The 15,525-nt window shown below is 43.5% G+C and overlaps 1 pseudogene across 1 annotated transcript in view; it reads right to left on the reverse strand.

Annotated features, from left to right (window-relative positions):
• Positions 1 to 502: 502 nt before the first annotated feature.
• LOC122541190 (butyrophilin subfamily 1 member A1-like) overlaps positions 503 to 15,525 on the reverse strand; it is a 55,729-nt pseudogene continuing 40,706 nt past the window's right edge. The window contains exons 8-9 of the transcript XR_015753005.1: positions 7,579 to 7,605; positions 503 to 1,166 (exon numbers count right to left, since the gene is read on the reverse strand). The product of XR_015753005.1 is annotated as a butyrophilin subfamily 1 member A1-like (transcript). The remainder of the gene's footprint in view (positions 1,167 to 7,578; positions 7,606 to 15,525) is intronic.

Genomic DNA, 15,525 nt, shown 5'->3' on the forward strand with positions numbered 1-15,525 from the left:
AGCATCTGTGCAGAGAAATCAGAGTTAACGTTTCGGATCGAGTGACCCTTCTGTTTTTGTTCCTGGTTTACAGTATCCACAGGTCTTTCGTTTTTTGTTAAAAAGTGCTGGAGACTGACGCGTCCTGAGTCTCATTTCAGACTTGAAATGGTAATTCTATTTCTGTCTCCATAGATGCTGCCTGACCTGCTCAGCATTTGCAGCTTTTTCTGGTTTGATTTAGGAGTCCAGCGTCAGAATCGAGAGTGTGGTGCTGGAAAAGCAGAGCAGGTCAGGACAGCATCCGAGGAGCAGGAGAATCGACGTTTCAGGCATAAGCCCTTCATCTGCAGTCCTCACTTTCTCCTCTGGCCAGCATCAGCACTGTTTTAGTTTAATCGAGAGCTGATGATTATCGCACAATGATATTTTGTCGCAGTCCCATTTGTCGCCAGCTGGTGGCAATCCTATACCACATTTAGTATCTCCATTCAGAATTAATGTACTTTTCATCATCACTCTCCAACATTTATACTGGTGTTGGTTTTATTTACAGTCTGATTGTGATTTTACAAAGTATAATCTGGAAATGTAATGACACTTTTCTGACCCCAATCCCTGACCCAGACCCTAAACGCGAGGTCATTGTGACGTCAGGGAGGCCCCGCCCCTTTAACAGCTGATTCTCAGAAACAGGTTTAAATCCCGGGTCCTGAAGAAAGGATAAAGTTTCCCAGTGAATTTATTCCCAGTGAAGGTGTGGAGATTGGACTTGGTGTCCGCGTTGTAAAATGAAACTGTCCCAGATTCATAACTGAGATAAACTCCCACCTTCCTGGGGATCTGACCGACACAGAGAGGGGATCGAGGAGAGGAGTTTATATAAAACTGACCTCTATCCCACCCCATGATCCAGAATCCATTCCCCGGGATCAGACTGACCGAGTCCTTCCTCTCCACAGACTCTGCGGCTACTCCCAGACTCCAGTCCCGATTCCCTCCCACCTCCACCTCCCAGTAATGTCTCCCCGATGTGAATCCCTCTGATCCCAGGACACAGGAACGGTTTGTAAACCTCTTCCCGGTGTCAGGAAGACTCCTCCAGGACAATGTCCATCTCAAACTCTTCAGATCCTCAGAGACCTCGAGGCAGGGATTCGCTGTTTCCACATCCAGGGTCACAGAGACTGGGAGAGAAACACAGAGAATTAGAAACAGTCCCTGGGTATGTATCTATGGGGTGGAGGGGCGAATGTGTGTAAGGAGGGGAATATTTGTGTGGAAAGGGGGGGGCAGTGGAGCGTGTGTGGGTATGTAGTTTTGTGTGTACTTAGGGGAAATGTCTGTGACTACAGGTAAGTGTTTGTGGAGGGTGTTGATGTGTATCAGAGATGAGAGTGCAGGGGAATGTGTGCGTGGGATGGTGAGTGTGTAGGGAGGTGCTGGGTGAATATTGGAGGAGTTATGTCGATGAAGGATGTGTCTGGGGTGGGGGGTATGGATGTGTTGGAAGGTAAATGTGTTTTTCAGTGGAGGATAAGTGTGTGGCTGGGGATACGTGTGGGGAGGGAGGGGTTGTCAGGTAATATGCGTGTGTGGGTGATCTGTGAGAGAATGACAGTGATATGCATGTGTGTGTGTGATGGTGATGTGTGTTTGTGTGTGTTCGAGTTTGATGTGTGGGTGTGAGTGATATCTGTGTGGCAATGTTTGTGTCCGTGTGTGAGTGATATGTATATAAGGTGGGTGTGTGTCTGAGAGATAGATGTGTGTGTGAGAGAGGGAGAGAATGATGAGTGGGTATGAGAGTGATGTACATGAGAGGATGGTTTGTGTATCAGGGTGACACGTGTGTGTCTGAGGGTGATGTGTAAGTGGGTGTGTATGAGGGTTTGAGAGTGAGACAGTGTGTATGAGGATGGTGTGTGTGTGTGTGCGCGAGAGAGAGAAAGATGGTTGTGTGTGTGTGGAGTGTGGGAACAGGCCCTTTGGCCCAACGAGTCCACACCAACCCTCCGAAGAGTAACCCACCCAGACCCATTTCCCTCTGACTAATGCACCTAACGCTATGGGCAATTTATCATGGCCAATTCACCTAACCTGCGTATCTTTGGACCGTGGGAGGAAACTGGAGCACCTGGAGAGAATCCACGCTGACACAGAGAATGTGCAAGCTCCCCACAGTCAGTCGGCTGAGGCTGGAATTGAATGTGTGAGAGAGGTGCATTTGATGTATGTGTGTGAGGGTGACATGTTTGTGCATGGGTTTGGTGTGTGTGTGTACGTTGTGTGCATGTGTAATAGAGATGCGCATCTGTGAGGGGTGTGTGTGTGTGTGAGTGTGTGTGTGTGTGTGAGAGAGAGAGAGAGAGAGAATGACGTGGGTGTGTGAGAATGATAGGTGGGTTTGTGTGAAAGTGATGAAAAATAGAGGGTGGTGTGTGAGAGAGTGATGAGTGAGTGTGTGTGAATGGTATGTGTGTGTGTGTGTATGTGAGACTGATGTGCATGTGAGGGTGACTTGTACGTGCATGAGTGCGATCCATATATGAGGGTGGGGTGGGTGTGAGTGATGTCTGTGTCGGGGGGGGGGGGGATGTGTGCCTGTCTGGATGATGTGCGCATGAGGGTGTCATGTTTGTGCATGGGTTTGGTGTGTGTGAGAGTGCGCGTGATGTCTGGAAGGGTAGCATGTGAGAGAGCATGTGTGTCTGGAAGGGTAGCGTGTGAGAGCCCACACGCGTGTGTCGGGAAGGGTAGCGTGTGAGAGAGCATGCGCATGTCTGAAGGGTAGCATGTGAGAGTGCGCGCGTGTGTGTATCTGGAAGGGTAGCGTGTGAGCATGCACGTGTACGTGTGCCTGGAAGGGTAGCATCTGAGAGCGCGCTCGCATGCGGATGTGTCTGGAAGGGTAGTGTGTGTGAGAGAGCGCGTGCGTGTCATGATTAGGTGGGGAGCAGAGGGATACAGATGCTTAGAAATTGGGCCTCAGGTTTAGACAGTACATCTGGATCGGCTCAGGCTTGGAGGGCCGAAGGGCCTGTTCCTGGGCTGTAAAGTTTCTTTGTTCTTTGTACATTTTAAAAGGCATGTGGATGTGTACATAAATTGGAAGAGTTTAGAGGAGTAAGGGCAAAATACTGTCCAATGGGATGAGATTTATTTAGGGTATCTACTCTGCATAGACGAGTTGGACTGGAGTGTCTGTTTTCATGCTATATATCCCTATGACTCTATGACCTGGAATATTGGGACCAGGAGGGGAGGATATGCTTGCTTGCTCCAACTTCTGATCTTTCCAAATAAAAAAAAACGAAAGTCAAGAATACATGGCATGGTTTTGGGATATCAGTGTAACTGTGCGGAGTGTTTGGTACATCTGAAGTAACTAATGAGAAATGTTATGAAGAAAATGCATTGAAGAATAGGTCTCAGCATGTACACCTACTTGTTATGGCCTAGAAAAGCACAAAAACATAGTTTAAATGATAAGGTGCTGACACATAATCAATGAAGAAACTGAATTTATTTCAAACACCTATTGGTGACAAGGGGTAAGAATAAAGGGATAGTGAATTTTGAGTTTAGTGGTTAAATGCCTCACAGTGCCAAGAATCCAGGTTTGATTCCACCATCAGGTGACTGCGTGGTGTTTGTATGTTCTCCCCGTGTCTGCATGCGTTTCTTCTGGGTGCTTCAGTTTCCTCCAACAGTACAAAGCGGTGCAGGTTAGGTGGATTGGCCATTCTAAATTGCCCCATAGTGTCCAAAGATGTACACAGGCTAGGTGGATAAGCCTTGGGATATGCAGGGTTACAGGGATAAAGTGAGTGGGATGCTCTTCAGCGAGGCAGTGTGGACCCAATGGGTCAAATGGCCTGCTTCCACATGGTAGGAATTCCACAAATTTGGATGGAATCCCACAAGATGGGGACAGGTGAATACTGAGCTGGAGAATCTTCATTCATGTATAATTCTTTGCTCTTCATAAATGTCTTACAACATCAGGTTATAGTCCAACAGGTTTATTTGATAACACTAGCTTTCAGATCCCTGCTCCTTTGCCAGGAAGCTAGTGGGGCAGGATCAAAGGGAACTTCATTTATAGTAAAAGATGTTGATATATTGAACAAACCTAGATCGCTGTTGAGTCTTTAATCACTGAGAATGGGGGTACAGGTTTTGATTGATTAATGCTGAAAATGTGTTGCCGGAAAAGGGCAGCAGGTCAGGCAGCATCCAAGGAACAGGAGAATCGACGTTTCGGGCATAAGCCCTTCTTCAGGAATGAGGAAAGTGTGTCCAGCAGGCTAAGATAAAAGGTGGGGAGGAGGGACTTGGGGGAGGGGCGTTGGAATTGCGATAGGTGGAGGGAGGTCAAGGTGAGGGTGATAGGCTGGAGTGGGGTGGGGGCGGAGAGGTCAGGAAGAAGATTGCAGGTTGTTCAAAACGCACACAACTTATCGGCAGTCAGTCAATGTGACATTTCATAAATTCCTGCTTTGGAAATACAACCAGTCTGACTCAAGATTGGAATGCAGACAGACTCTAACCTACAAGAATAATAGGTTGGCTATTGGTAGGAGATTTTAACTTTCCAAACATAGACTGGGACTGCCATAGTGTTAAGGGTTTAGATGGAGAGGAATTTGTTAAACGTGTACAGGAAAGTTTTCTGATTCAGTATGTGGATGTACCTACTAGAGAAGGTGCAAAATTTGACCTACTCTTGGGAAATAAGGCAGGGTAGGTGACAGAGGTGTCAGTGGGGGAGCCCTTTACGGCCAGTGACCATAATTCTATTAGTTTTAAAATAATGATGGAAAAGGATAAACCAGATCTAAAAGTTGAAGTTTTAAATTGGAGGAAGTCTAATTTTGATGGTTTTAGGTAAGAACTTTCGCAAGCTGATTGGGGGCAAATGTTCGCAAGTAAAGGGACGGCTGGAAAATGGGAAGCCTTCAGAAATTCAATAATGGAAATCCAGAGACAGTATATTCCTGTTATGGTGAAAGGAAGGCTGGTAGGTGTAGGGAATGCTGGATGACTAAAGAAATTGATATTTTGGTTGAGGGAAAAAGGAAGCAGAGGTCAGGTACAGACAGGAAAGATGGAGTGAATCCTCAGAACAGTATAAAGGCAGGAGGAGTATACTCGAGGGAAATCAGAGGGTAAAAAGGAGACATGAGATAGCTTTGGAAATAGGGTTAAAGAAGGGTAACTAGGGAGAGAATAGGGTCCCTCAAAGATCAGCAAGGAAGCTTATGTGTGGAGCCGCAGGAGATGGGAGAGATAATAAATGAGTATTTTGCATCAGCTTTTACTGTGCAGAAGAACATGGAAGATACAGAATGTGGTAAATAGATTGTGACATCTTGAAAAATGTCCATATTACAGAGGAGAAGAAGGTGCTAGATGTCTTGAAACGGATAAAAGTGGATAAATCCCCAGGAACTGATCAGGTGTACCCTAGAACTCTATGGGAAGCCAGGGAAGTGATTGCTGGGCCCTTTTCTGAGATGATTGTATCATTGATAGTCACAGGAGAGGTGCAGGAAGACTGGAGGTTGGCTAACGTGGTGCCACTATACAAGAAAGGTAGTAAGTAAAAGTCAGGGAACTACAGACCAGTGAGCCTGATGTCGGTGGTGGGCAAATCATTGGAAGGAGTCCTGAGGGATAGGATGTACATGTATTTGGAATGGCAAAGACTGATTAGGGATAGTCAACATGGTTTTGTGTGTGGGAAATCATGTCTCATGAACTTGATTGAGTTTTTTGAAGAAATAACAAAGAGGATTGATGAGGGCAGAGTGGTAGACATGATCTACATGGACTTCACGAAGGCATTCAACAAGATTCCTCATGGGAGACTAGTCAGCAAGGTTAGATCTCATGGAATACAGGAGGAACTAGCCATTTGGATACAGAACTGGCTCAAAGGTAGAAGACAAAGGGTAGTGGTGGAGGGTTGTTTTTCAGACTGGAGGCCTGTGACCAATGGTGTGCCACAAGGATCGGTGCTGAGTCTACTACTTTTCGTCATTCGTATAAATGCTTTGGATGTGAACAGAGGAGATATAGTTAGTACATTTGTAGATAATACCAAAGAAGGCTACCTCAGAGTACAACGGGATTTTGATCAGTTGGGCAAATGGGCTGAAGAGTGGAGTTTAATTCAGATAAATGCGACGTGTTGCATTTTGGAAAAGTAAATCAGAGCAGGACTTACATACTTAATGGTAAAGTCCTGGTGAGTGTTGCGGAACAAAGAGACCTTGGAGTGCAGGTTCATAGTTCCTTGAAAGTAGAGTCCCAGGTGGATAGAATAGTGAGGGAGGTGTTTCAAATGCTTTCCTTTATTGGTTAGAGCATTAAACACAGGAGTTGGGAGGTTATGTTGCAGCTGTACAGGGTATTGGTTAGGCAACTGTAATATTGCTTGCAATTCTGGTCTCCTTTCAATCAGAAGGATTTTATGAAACTTGAAGGGTTCAGAAAAGATTTGCAAGGATTTTGCCAGGGTTGGATGGTTTGAGCTATAGGGAGAGGCTGAATAGACTGGAGCTGGTTTCTATGGAATATCGAAGGATGAGGGGTGACCTGAAAGAGGTTAATAAAATCATGAGAGGTATGGATAGGATAAATAGACAAGGTCTTTTTCCTGGGGTGGGGGAATCCAGAACTCGAGGGCATAGGTTTAGGGTGAGAGGGGAATGATATAAAAGGGACCCAAGGGGCAACATTTTATGTAGCGAGTAGTGTATGTATGGAATGAGCTGCCAGAGGAAGTGTGGAGGCTGGTACAATTACAGCATTTAAAAAGCATCTGAATGGGTATATGAATAGGAAGGGTTTGGAGGGATATGGGCCAAGTGCTGACAAATGATATGATAATCAGGTTACGATAATCAGTTCGGGATGGATGAGTTGGACTGAAAGGTCTGTTTCTGTGATGGACATCTCTATGACTTTATAATTTCAGCGTTGGAGTGAACGTGTGTGAAAGGTCATTAAGTTACACCATTTGACTTATTTTCCAACAGCAGGAAAACAGAATTAAAAACTATCAATAACATCGAAGGAAGTGAAGAATCACAACATGCTTCCAAACGTTGGGAAAGGCATCAGATGGTGTTCAGGAAACACATTCCCCAAGGTACAGACTTCTGGACACCATCAGAAAATAAAACTTGCACCAATGTATTAGTTCGCTCTTTCAAAGTTTCTAAATCAAGGACAGGAATAAACAATACTTCGTCCATTCTCATGTTTTCCTCAAAAGTACAACATTCGGCAGACAAACTGCATCAGTCAAAGCAAGTTCATGGCCTACTGCATTCCCACTGGAAATAATTAATTTTGGAAGAAAGTTAATACAAACTAAAATGTGGAATCAGATCTCAAAACAGCAATTGAAAATCCTTACATTCCTTTCAATTACATTGAATGTAACTTGTTTGGATGGACTGAAGCAGCAATCTTTGGGATGGGTTTTTATTGAAGACTATTCTTCAGGTGGCAAGTTTTTTGAAGCTGTTCATAAACTTTTGTTTTGATTATGTCATTTTTATTCTATGTTGTAAAAGAAAGACTTACCTTTACACTCACAAATTCTCTTCCACTCTGAAAGCAGAAGGAACAGATTAGATTAGAATGATTTTCTTGCATGCCATAAAGTACTTTTTCTCGAATTGCTTTTTCCATGATTTAAAGTGCAGGAGAAGCCCTTTGGCCTATTGAGTCTGTGCTGCCAAAATACATGAAATCTCCCACTTTCCCTGCGTGGCTCATAGTCTTGAATATTATGACACTTCAAGAGCTCATCTGTACATTTTTAAAAGATTAGATTACTTACAGTGTGGAAACAGGCCCTTTGGCCCAACAAGTCCACACCGACCCACCGAAGCGTAACCCACCCAGACCAATTCTCCTCCATTTACCCCTTCACCTAACACTATGGGCAATTTAGCATGGCCAATTCACCTAACCTGCACATTTTTGGATTGTAGGAGGAAACCAGAGCACCCGGAGGAAACCCACGCAGACACGGGGAGAACCTGCAAACTCCACACAGTCAGTCGCCTGAGGTGGGAATTGAACCCGGGTCTCTGGCGCTGTGAGGCAGCAGTGCTAACCACTGTGCCACCGTGCCACACACTCTAAAGGTTGTGAGGTATCCTTGTGCCTCAACTACCCTCCCAGGAAATGCATTTCAAATTTCCACACTTAATGTTTTCCTGAAATACCCTCTCAACCTCCTGAACCACACCTGAAAAGTGTGCCCCCTTGTTACTGACCTTAGGGGAACAGATGCTGAGCCAGATTTGGATCCACCTTGCCAAGTTACCCTGGATCCCATTTGCTTTTACCTTTATTTTCAGTCTCCCACGAGGGGTCTTGTCAAAAGCCTTACTGAAACTCAAACTGCATCAACTGCCACATCCTCATCTACAGGCTTGATCACCTCCGAAAAAATCAACAACTTTTCTTCGGCATGGCTTCACTCTGACAAAGCCGTGCTGATAAACATTTGCCTCTCTAAATTCATTTTCTTCTTCCACATTGTTTCCACTAGTTACCCAAATACTGATGACAGACTCACTGAGCTGTAGTTCCTTGGTCTATCTTAATTTCCCTTACTGAAAAAGTGGAACCACATTAGCTATCCTAGAATCCTTTGGCACCTCCACTCTGGCGAGAGAGGAATTAAAGATGTATGTGAGGCCTCTATGATGTTTTGTCTCATCTCCCACAGCAGCCTAAATACAAATCCTCTGGGATTTGTCTAGTTTTATATCCACCAAAACCTTCACTAACTCCTCATTTCTTACATCAATCTTCTCAACAACCTCACGGTCCATCCTCTCAAATTTTGAACTTGCATCCTCCTTCTCTCAAATAAAAACACAAACATAATCATAGATAGTCACATAGTGAAGTACTTGTTTAACAATCTACCAATCTTCTCCACCTTCACACACCGATTTCCCCCTTGGATCCTAATGGGCCCTTCTCTTTCCCTGGATATTCTCTTCCCCTTGATACATTTGTAGAATATCGTCCGGTTCGTCCTAATTTTACCTACTAATGTTTGTTCAACCCTGAGCCCTGCAGAACACCCTAGTCCACTCCTTAGACCTCCTCAAACCCCTACACCACCTTCCTATACAATCGCAGAAGGTGCACCATTTGCATGTTTACTTCCTCTCTCCTCACAATCCAAGGATCCAAACACACCTTCCAGGCGAAACCGTGATTTACCAGCACTTTATTCAATCTAATCTACTGTATTCATGACTCACAATATGGTCTCCTCTACACTGGGGAGACAAAACACAGACTGGGTAACCAGTTTGTGGAACACCTACATTCTGTTTGCAAAAATATCCCCAAGCTTCCAGTTGCCTGCCACTTCAACACACAACTGTGTTCCCTGGCCAAGATTTCTGTCTCGGGCCTGCTGCACTGCTCTAGTGAGGGTCAGCGATAGGCGGAGGAACAGCATGTCATTTTCCATTTCATGATCCTTTAGCCCTCAGGACTCCATTTCAAATTCAATAATTTTACCAACTGTACACCTTCTTCTATATTCTTTACCAACTCCCTATATCCCAGGCTGTGCCATGACATGGGCTGCTTTCAGCACAGCTAACCTATTTTCACCTTCTCAAAGTCCACATTATCTGCTTTTCTTTCTCCCTGGCATATGTCTGCCTGTAATTCTCTGTTGTCCATATCTCCGCATCTCTACTTCTTTTCATACTCAAACCCTGCCTTCACCTTTTCCTAACAGTAATCAGTTCTGAAGGGTCATTGGACTTGAAATGTTAGCTTGGTTTTCTTCCCACAGATGCTGCCAGGACTGCCGAGTTTCTCCAGTAATTTCCATTTATGTTTCAGATTTCTGACATCTGCAGTTCTTTGTTTCACTTTAATGAATGGGTTGGGAATGGTCAATAGGTAAGAATGTGTTAGGAGAGACAACGTGGGTGTCATTCTCCTGAGATGTTCCACACAAGATGGCCCCAGATTTGTACGATATTGACAATTCCTAGCAATCTCTTACACTACCAGACAACGACTCCTAATGCTGAAACCTGCTCCTCAGTTCTGTTGGATGGCATCGTCCCCTTTGTGTGAATTCTCTTTCCCTTCCCCCCAAACTCCCAGACTCTGGGCCTTTCTCTTTGAGATCACAGATCCCTAGTTTCCAAGCAAAGAATGCGAGAGTTTCTTTCCTGTTCTCCAACATCATTTGGTAGATCAAGATAAATGAGATCGATAGAAAGATAGATGGATGGATACATCCCCTGTCCTAGGGCCTGTCACTGTGCCCTCATAACTCTCTCTGAAATCTCTTTAAATTACAGCATCCTGAGACTGCATCCCAGTATTGTCTAATTCTTTCTCCTTAGTGCCTTCCAAATGTAGTTATCTTCTCTAAAATAAGAGAAATGGATTTTTGGTCATAGTTCTGAGAAGTAAACTTTTTTTTTAAAGAAAAAAAGGTCAGACAGCAATTTTAAATGAGTTCAAAACACACTTCCAAGACAATGAGTGACTTAAACTCAATGAGATAAACTACCCAGGAAGATAATTGCCTCCAATATCTTAAATGAACTACATGGAGATAAAATGTGAATTCAAAGCTGAGTTCTTGTGATCAATGGGATGACAGGTCAGAGGCCAAAGGCCAGAAGCAAGTTCAATTCAAAAGAAAAGTTCCTTAACAATAGAAGGGCACTTTGTTTTGGGGAACTTTTCCGGATTTCAGAGCTAGAAAGTGGTCTTAGGATGTTTTAGCAATTCAAGTAAACAAGAGTAAAAGAAACACAAATTTTTTCTTTGAGTTTAGTGAGAGAAAGTCAGTGAGTTAGTCTGCCTGATTTGTGTTTTGGAGAGAGACATAGAGAATCGATCTGCTCAAAGTGCAGAAAGTCACCAAAAGGAAACAGTTGCCACCTCAACAGTTAAATAAGACGAGAGAGTCAAGGTGGCTGTGATACTTCCACTAACATTGACTATCTGTAAATCAGGGATTGCCAGGGGAAAAAAGTGCTGACTCTTTGTTTTTGTTTTTTAAGACAAGATCTTTCCGAATTGTCATACAATACCTTTTCTTCTTTTTGTCATGAATTTCTGTTCTTTTGAATTAAGTCAATCGGGAGCCTCATGTGAACTTACTCAATAACTGACCATCACAGTTACCAAATTGGAAACATAGAATTAAACTTGTTTAACTATATATTTTATCTGTCTGACTGCCATTAGCTGAGATCCTAACAAATCATTCTCTCAAACGATTTATAAAACTTATAAATAATCAATTTATGAGGATCAGTTATTTAAACATTTTGATTATTTATTAAAATGTGAAGATAGTAAAGAGTGTATATTAATTACATTAATCTGTCCATCATTTTTGAACATGAAGATCAGGAAGTGTTTTGAATTTAATTAAAAATGGAAATGGTCTGTTAATACTTAATATTTCAGAAATTGTTTGAATATTTCTCATGTGTAGAAATTGCAAGAAAAACTCTGAAAACACATGAAATTTACTTTGTAATAAGTGGTGCTAACTCAAAGGGCCAAATAGCATACTCCAGCCTCTATTTTCTACATAATTCTGATAATATTCATGGTGTTTATAAACTACACTTTAATATTAATGTTCCTTAACTACAATCACACTGACAATCATGGTTACTTTTAGCTATCAGGTGAAGAAATAGCTGCATTATGTTGTCCATCTGTGCCATCCTTCGAACTTGTTACTCACAAACCTGAAATCTGGATTCTCCACTAACACTTACTTTATACTATTACATGTCAGGCACAACAGGACCAGTTGGTGCAAGTGTCTTTCTAGAATTTCTGTTGTTTTACAACAGAAGTAATATTACCTGTCTAGCAGCATTCTGACCCAAATTAAAAGGTTCTGCAACAATCCCCAATCCAGAACTTGTGCACAGAATCTGGGCTGAAACTTCACTGCTGTATTGAGAGACCAAAGTACATTGGAGAAGTGGCTGCAAGAGGTTGGCACCTGCAAGTGCTGGGGGATAGAGTGAGAGAGAGAGAGGGAGAGACTGCAAGTGCTGAAGAGAGAGGAAGTTGTAGGGTACATGGGCTTAAGAGACAAGCTGTGTGCCAGGGTGGAGACAGAGACTCCAATTTGAAGGAACCACTTTACACCTATCAACACTCAGCCAACTGGGAGCCAGGAAATTTAGAAATTACAGGTGAATGAATTACTTGGATGTAAATTTGAAATGTCAACTTTCAGAACTGAGTATGGTTATGATCTGCTGTATGGGGAAAATTTAGACAATAAGTTAAATCTGATTTTGAGACTCATGATGCAGTATAAAGGTTAATATATACAGGCAAAAATATTTCTGTGTTTTATAAATAACTGACCAAAGTGCTTTCGTACTGGCCTCACCAATCTGGAAGGTGTGTTTCGGGTGAAGCCTAAACCTGTCCTTTATTTTAAAAACTGTGTCACTAACTTGTGCCTTCTGTCTTAAGCCAGTTTAAATTTGTGGGCATCCAGGATCTCAAAAAAGTAATTGGGGGGAGAAGGTGCAAGAAGAGACTAAGTTCGCTCAATCGAAAATAAAATTGCAAGTTGTTTTTAATATATAACGGTTAGGAGGGAGGCAAGAATGGAAAATGGACTGCTGGAAAATGAGGCTGGAGAAGTAGTAAGGAGGGGGGAACAAAGAAATGCTGGAGGAACTGAATAGGTACTTTGCATCAGTCTTCATGGTCAAAGACAACAGTAATATTCGAGCACTTCAAATAAGTCGAGGGCAGAGGTGGGTGAAATAACCATCATTAAGGAGAAGGTGCTTGGGAAGGTGAAAGGTCTCTGAAAGTGGATATATCAGATGGACTTTATCTCAGGGCACTAAAGGAGATAGGTGAAGAGATTGAGGAGACATTGGTGTTGATCTTTCAGAAATCACTGGAGTCTGGGAGAGTCCCAGAGGGCTGGAATTGGCAAATGTAACATCTCTTTCTCGGAAGGAAGACGATGAGAAATTATGGGCTGGTCAGCCTGACCTCAGTCATTGGTAAGAATTTAGAGTCCATTATTAAGGATGGGATTGTGGAGTACTTGTAAGTGCATGGTGATTAAAGTTTGTGCGAAGATTTGTAGCTGGGTGCTCGTTGTTGTGGTTCTGTTCGCCGAGCTGGAAGTTTTTGTTGCAAACGTTTCGTCCCCTGGCTAGGCGACATCATCAGTGCTTGGGAGCCTCCTGCGAAGCGCTTCTTTGATGTTTCCTCCGGTGTTTATAGTGGTCTGTCCCTGCCACTTCCGTTTGTCAGTTTCAGCTGTCCGCTGTAGTGGTTGGTATATTGGGTCCAGGTTGATGTGTTTGTTGATGGAGTTTGTGGATGAATGCCATGCCTCTAGGAATTCCCTGGCTGTTCTCTGTCTGGCTTGCCCTATGATAGTAGTGTTGTCCCTAGGACCCATAGCGACACACAAACCAACAGCCACGCTCAGACAACAACTCACCAGAATGAAGGACCCGATACCCAACATGAGCAAAACTAATGTAGTGTACAAAATACCATGCAAGGACTGCACAAAACACTATACAGGACAAACAGGAAGACAGCTAACAATCCGCATACATGAACATCAACTAGCCAAGAAACGACACGACCAGCTATCCTTAGTAGCCACACACGCAGACAACAAGAGACATGAATTCGACTGGGACAACACTACTATCATAGGGCAAGCCAGACAGAGAACAGCCAGGGAATTCCTAGAGGCATGGCATTCATCCACAAACTCCATCAACAAACACATCGACCTGGACCCAATATACCAACCACTACAGCGGACAGCTGAAACTGACAACCGGAAGCGGCAGGGACAGACCACTATAAACACCGGAGGAAACATCAAAGAAGCACTTCGCAGGAGGCTCCCAAGCACTGATGATGTCGCCTAGCCAGGGGACGAAACGTTTGCAACAAAAACTTCCAGCTCGGCGAACAGAACCACAACAGTGCATGGTGATATTGGGCTGAGCCAGCACCACTTCATCAAGGGGAGGTCATGCCTGACAAATCTACTAGAATTCCTTGAGGAGGTAATGAGAATGTTCGACAAAGGAGATCCAGTGGACATGATCTATTTGGATTTCCTGAAGGCCTGTCGCAAGATGCTGCACACGATACTGCAAAGAAAGATCAGAGCCAACAGCGTTAGGGCAAGGTACTGGCATCGACAGAGGATAGGATTGAAGACTGGGGATAAAGGGGTCTTTCCAGGAGAGCTGCAGGTGCCTAGTAGATAAAAATCAAATGCGGACACTGTAAATCAGAAATAAAAACCCAGAAATTGCTGAAAAATTGCCAGGTCTGGCAGCTTCTGTGTAAAGAAATCAAAGTTAATGTTTCGGGTCCAGTGACCTTTCCTCAGAATTCTTAGCTTTGATTTATTTCCACAAATGCTGCTGGATCTGCTGAGCTATTCCAGCAATTTCTGTTTTTCTCGGTGACTAGCAGAGTTCCACAGGGATCATAATTATTCCCATTATACATTAACAATCTGTATGAGGAAATGAAGTGCATTATTACTAATTTGGCAGATGAAACAAAGGCAGGTGGGTGGACAGGTATTGTTGAAGAGGCTGTACAAGGACATATATAAGCTAGAAAAGTGGGAAAAGAAATGGCAGATGGAATACAATGTGGAAAAGCATGAGGTTATGCACTTTGGTAGAAAGAATAGGCACATACACTATTTTCTGAATGGGGAAAATCTTTGGAAATCTGAAGGACAAAGGGACTTGAGACTTGTCATAAAGTCATACAGAATGGAAACAGGCTCTTTGATCCAACTCATCCATGCTGAGCAGACATCCCAATCTGATTTAGTCCTGTCCGCCAGCATTTGGCCCATATCCTTCTAAACCCTTCCTGTTCATGTACCTTCCAGAAGCCTTTTACCTGCTGTAATCATACTGGCTTCCTCTACTTCCTCCTGCAGCACGCTCCATACATGCACTACCCTCTGTGTGAAGAACTTACTCCTCAGGTCCCTTTTAAATCTTTCCCATCTCATCTTAAACCTATGCCCTCTAGTGTTGGGTTTCCCCCTCACCCAGGAAAAAAAAAGCCTTTGCTTTCACCTTATCCATGCCCGACATGACTTTTATAAATTTCCCTCAGTCTCCAATGCTCCAGGGAAAATAACGCCAGTCTATTGAGCCTCTCCCGATAGCTTAAACCATCCAACCCCGGCAACATCTTTGTAAATCATTTCTACCCGTTTCAAGTTTAAGAACATCTTTCTCTTTAGCAGGAAGACCTGAATTGCACACAGTTTTCCAATTGTGGCCTCGCCTATGCCCTGCACAGTTACAACATGATGTCCCAATTCCTGTTCTCAATGTTCTTGGCAATTAAGAAAGCAAATGCAATGCAAGCATTCACTTCAGGTCCCCTGGAGAAGAAGACAAAGGATGTACAATTGAGGATGCATAACGCTCTGGTCAGACCACATTTGGAATT

This window comes from Chiloscyllium plagiosum, unplaced genomic scaffold (assembly GCF_037043375.1).
Source record: "Chiloscyllium plagiosum isolate Xiang-an unplaced genomic scaffold, Cpla_swu_hap1 HiC_scaffold_35, whole genome shotgun sequence".
Taxonomy (NCBI): Eukaryota; Metazoa; Chordata; class Chondrichthyes; order Orectolobiformes; family Hemiscylliidae; genus Chiloscyllium; species Chiloscyllium plagiosum.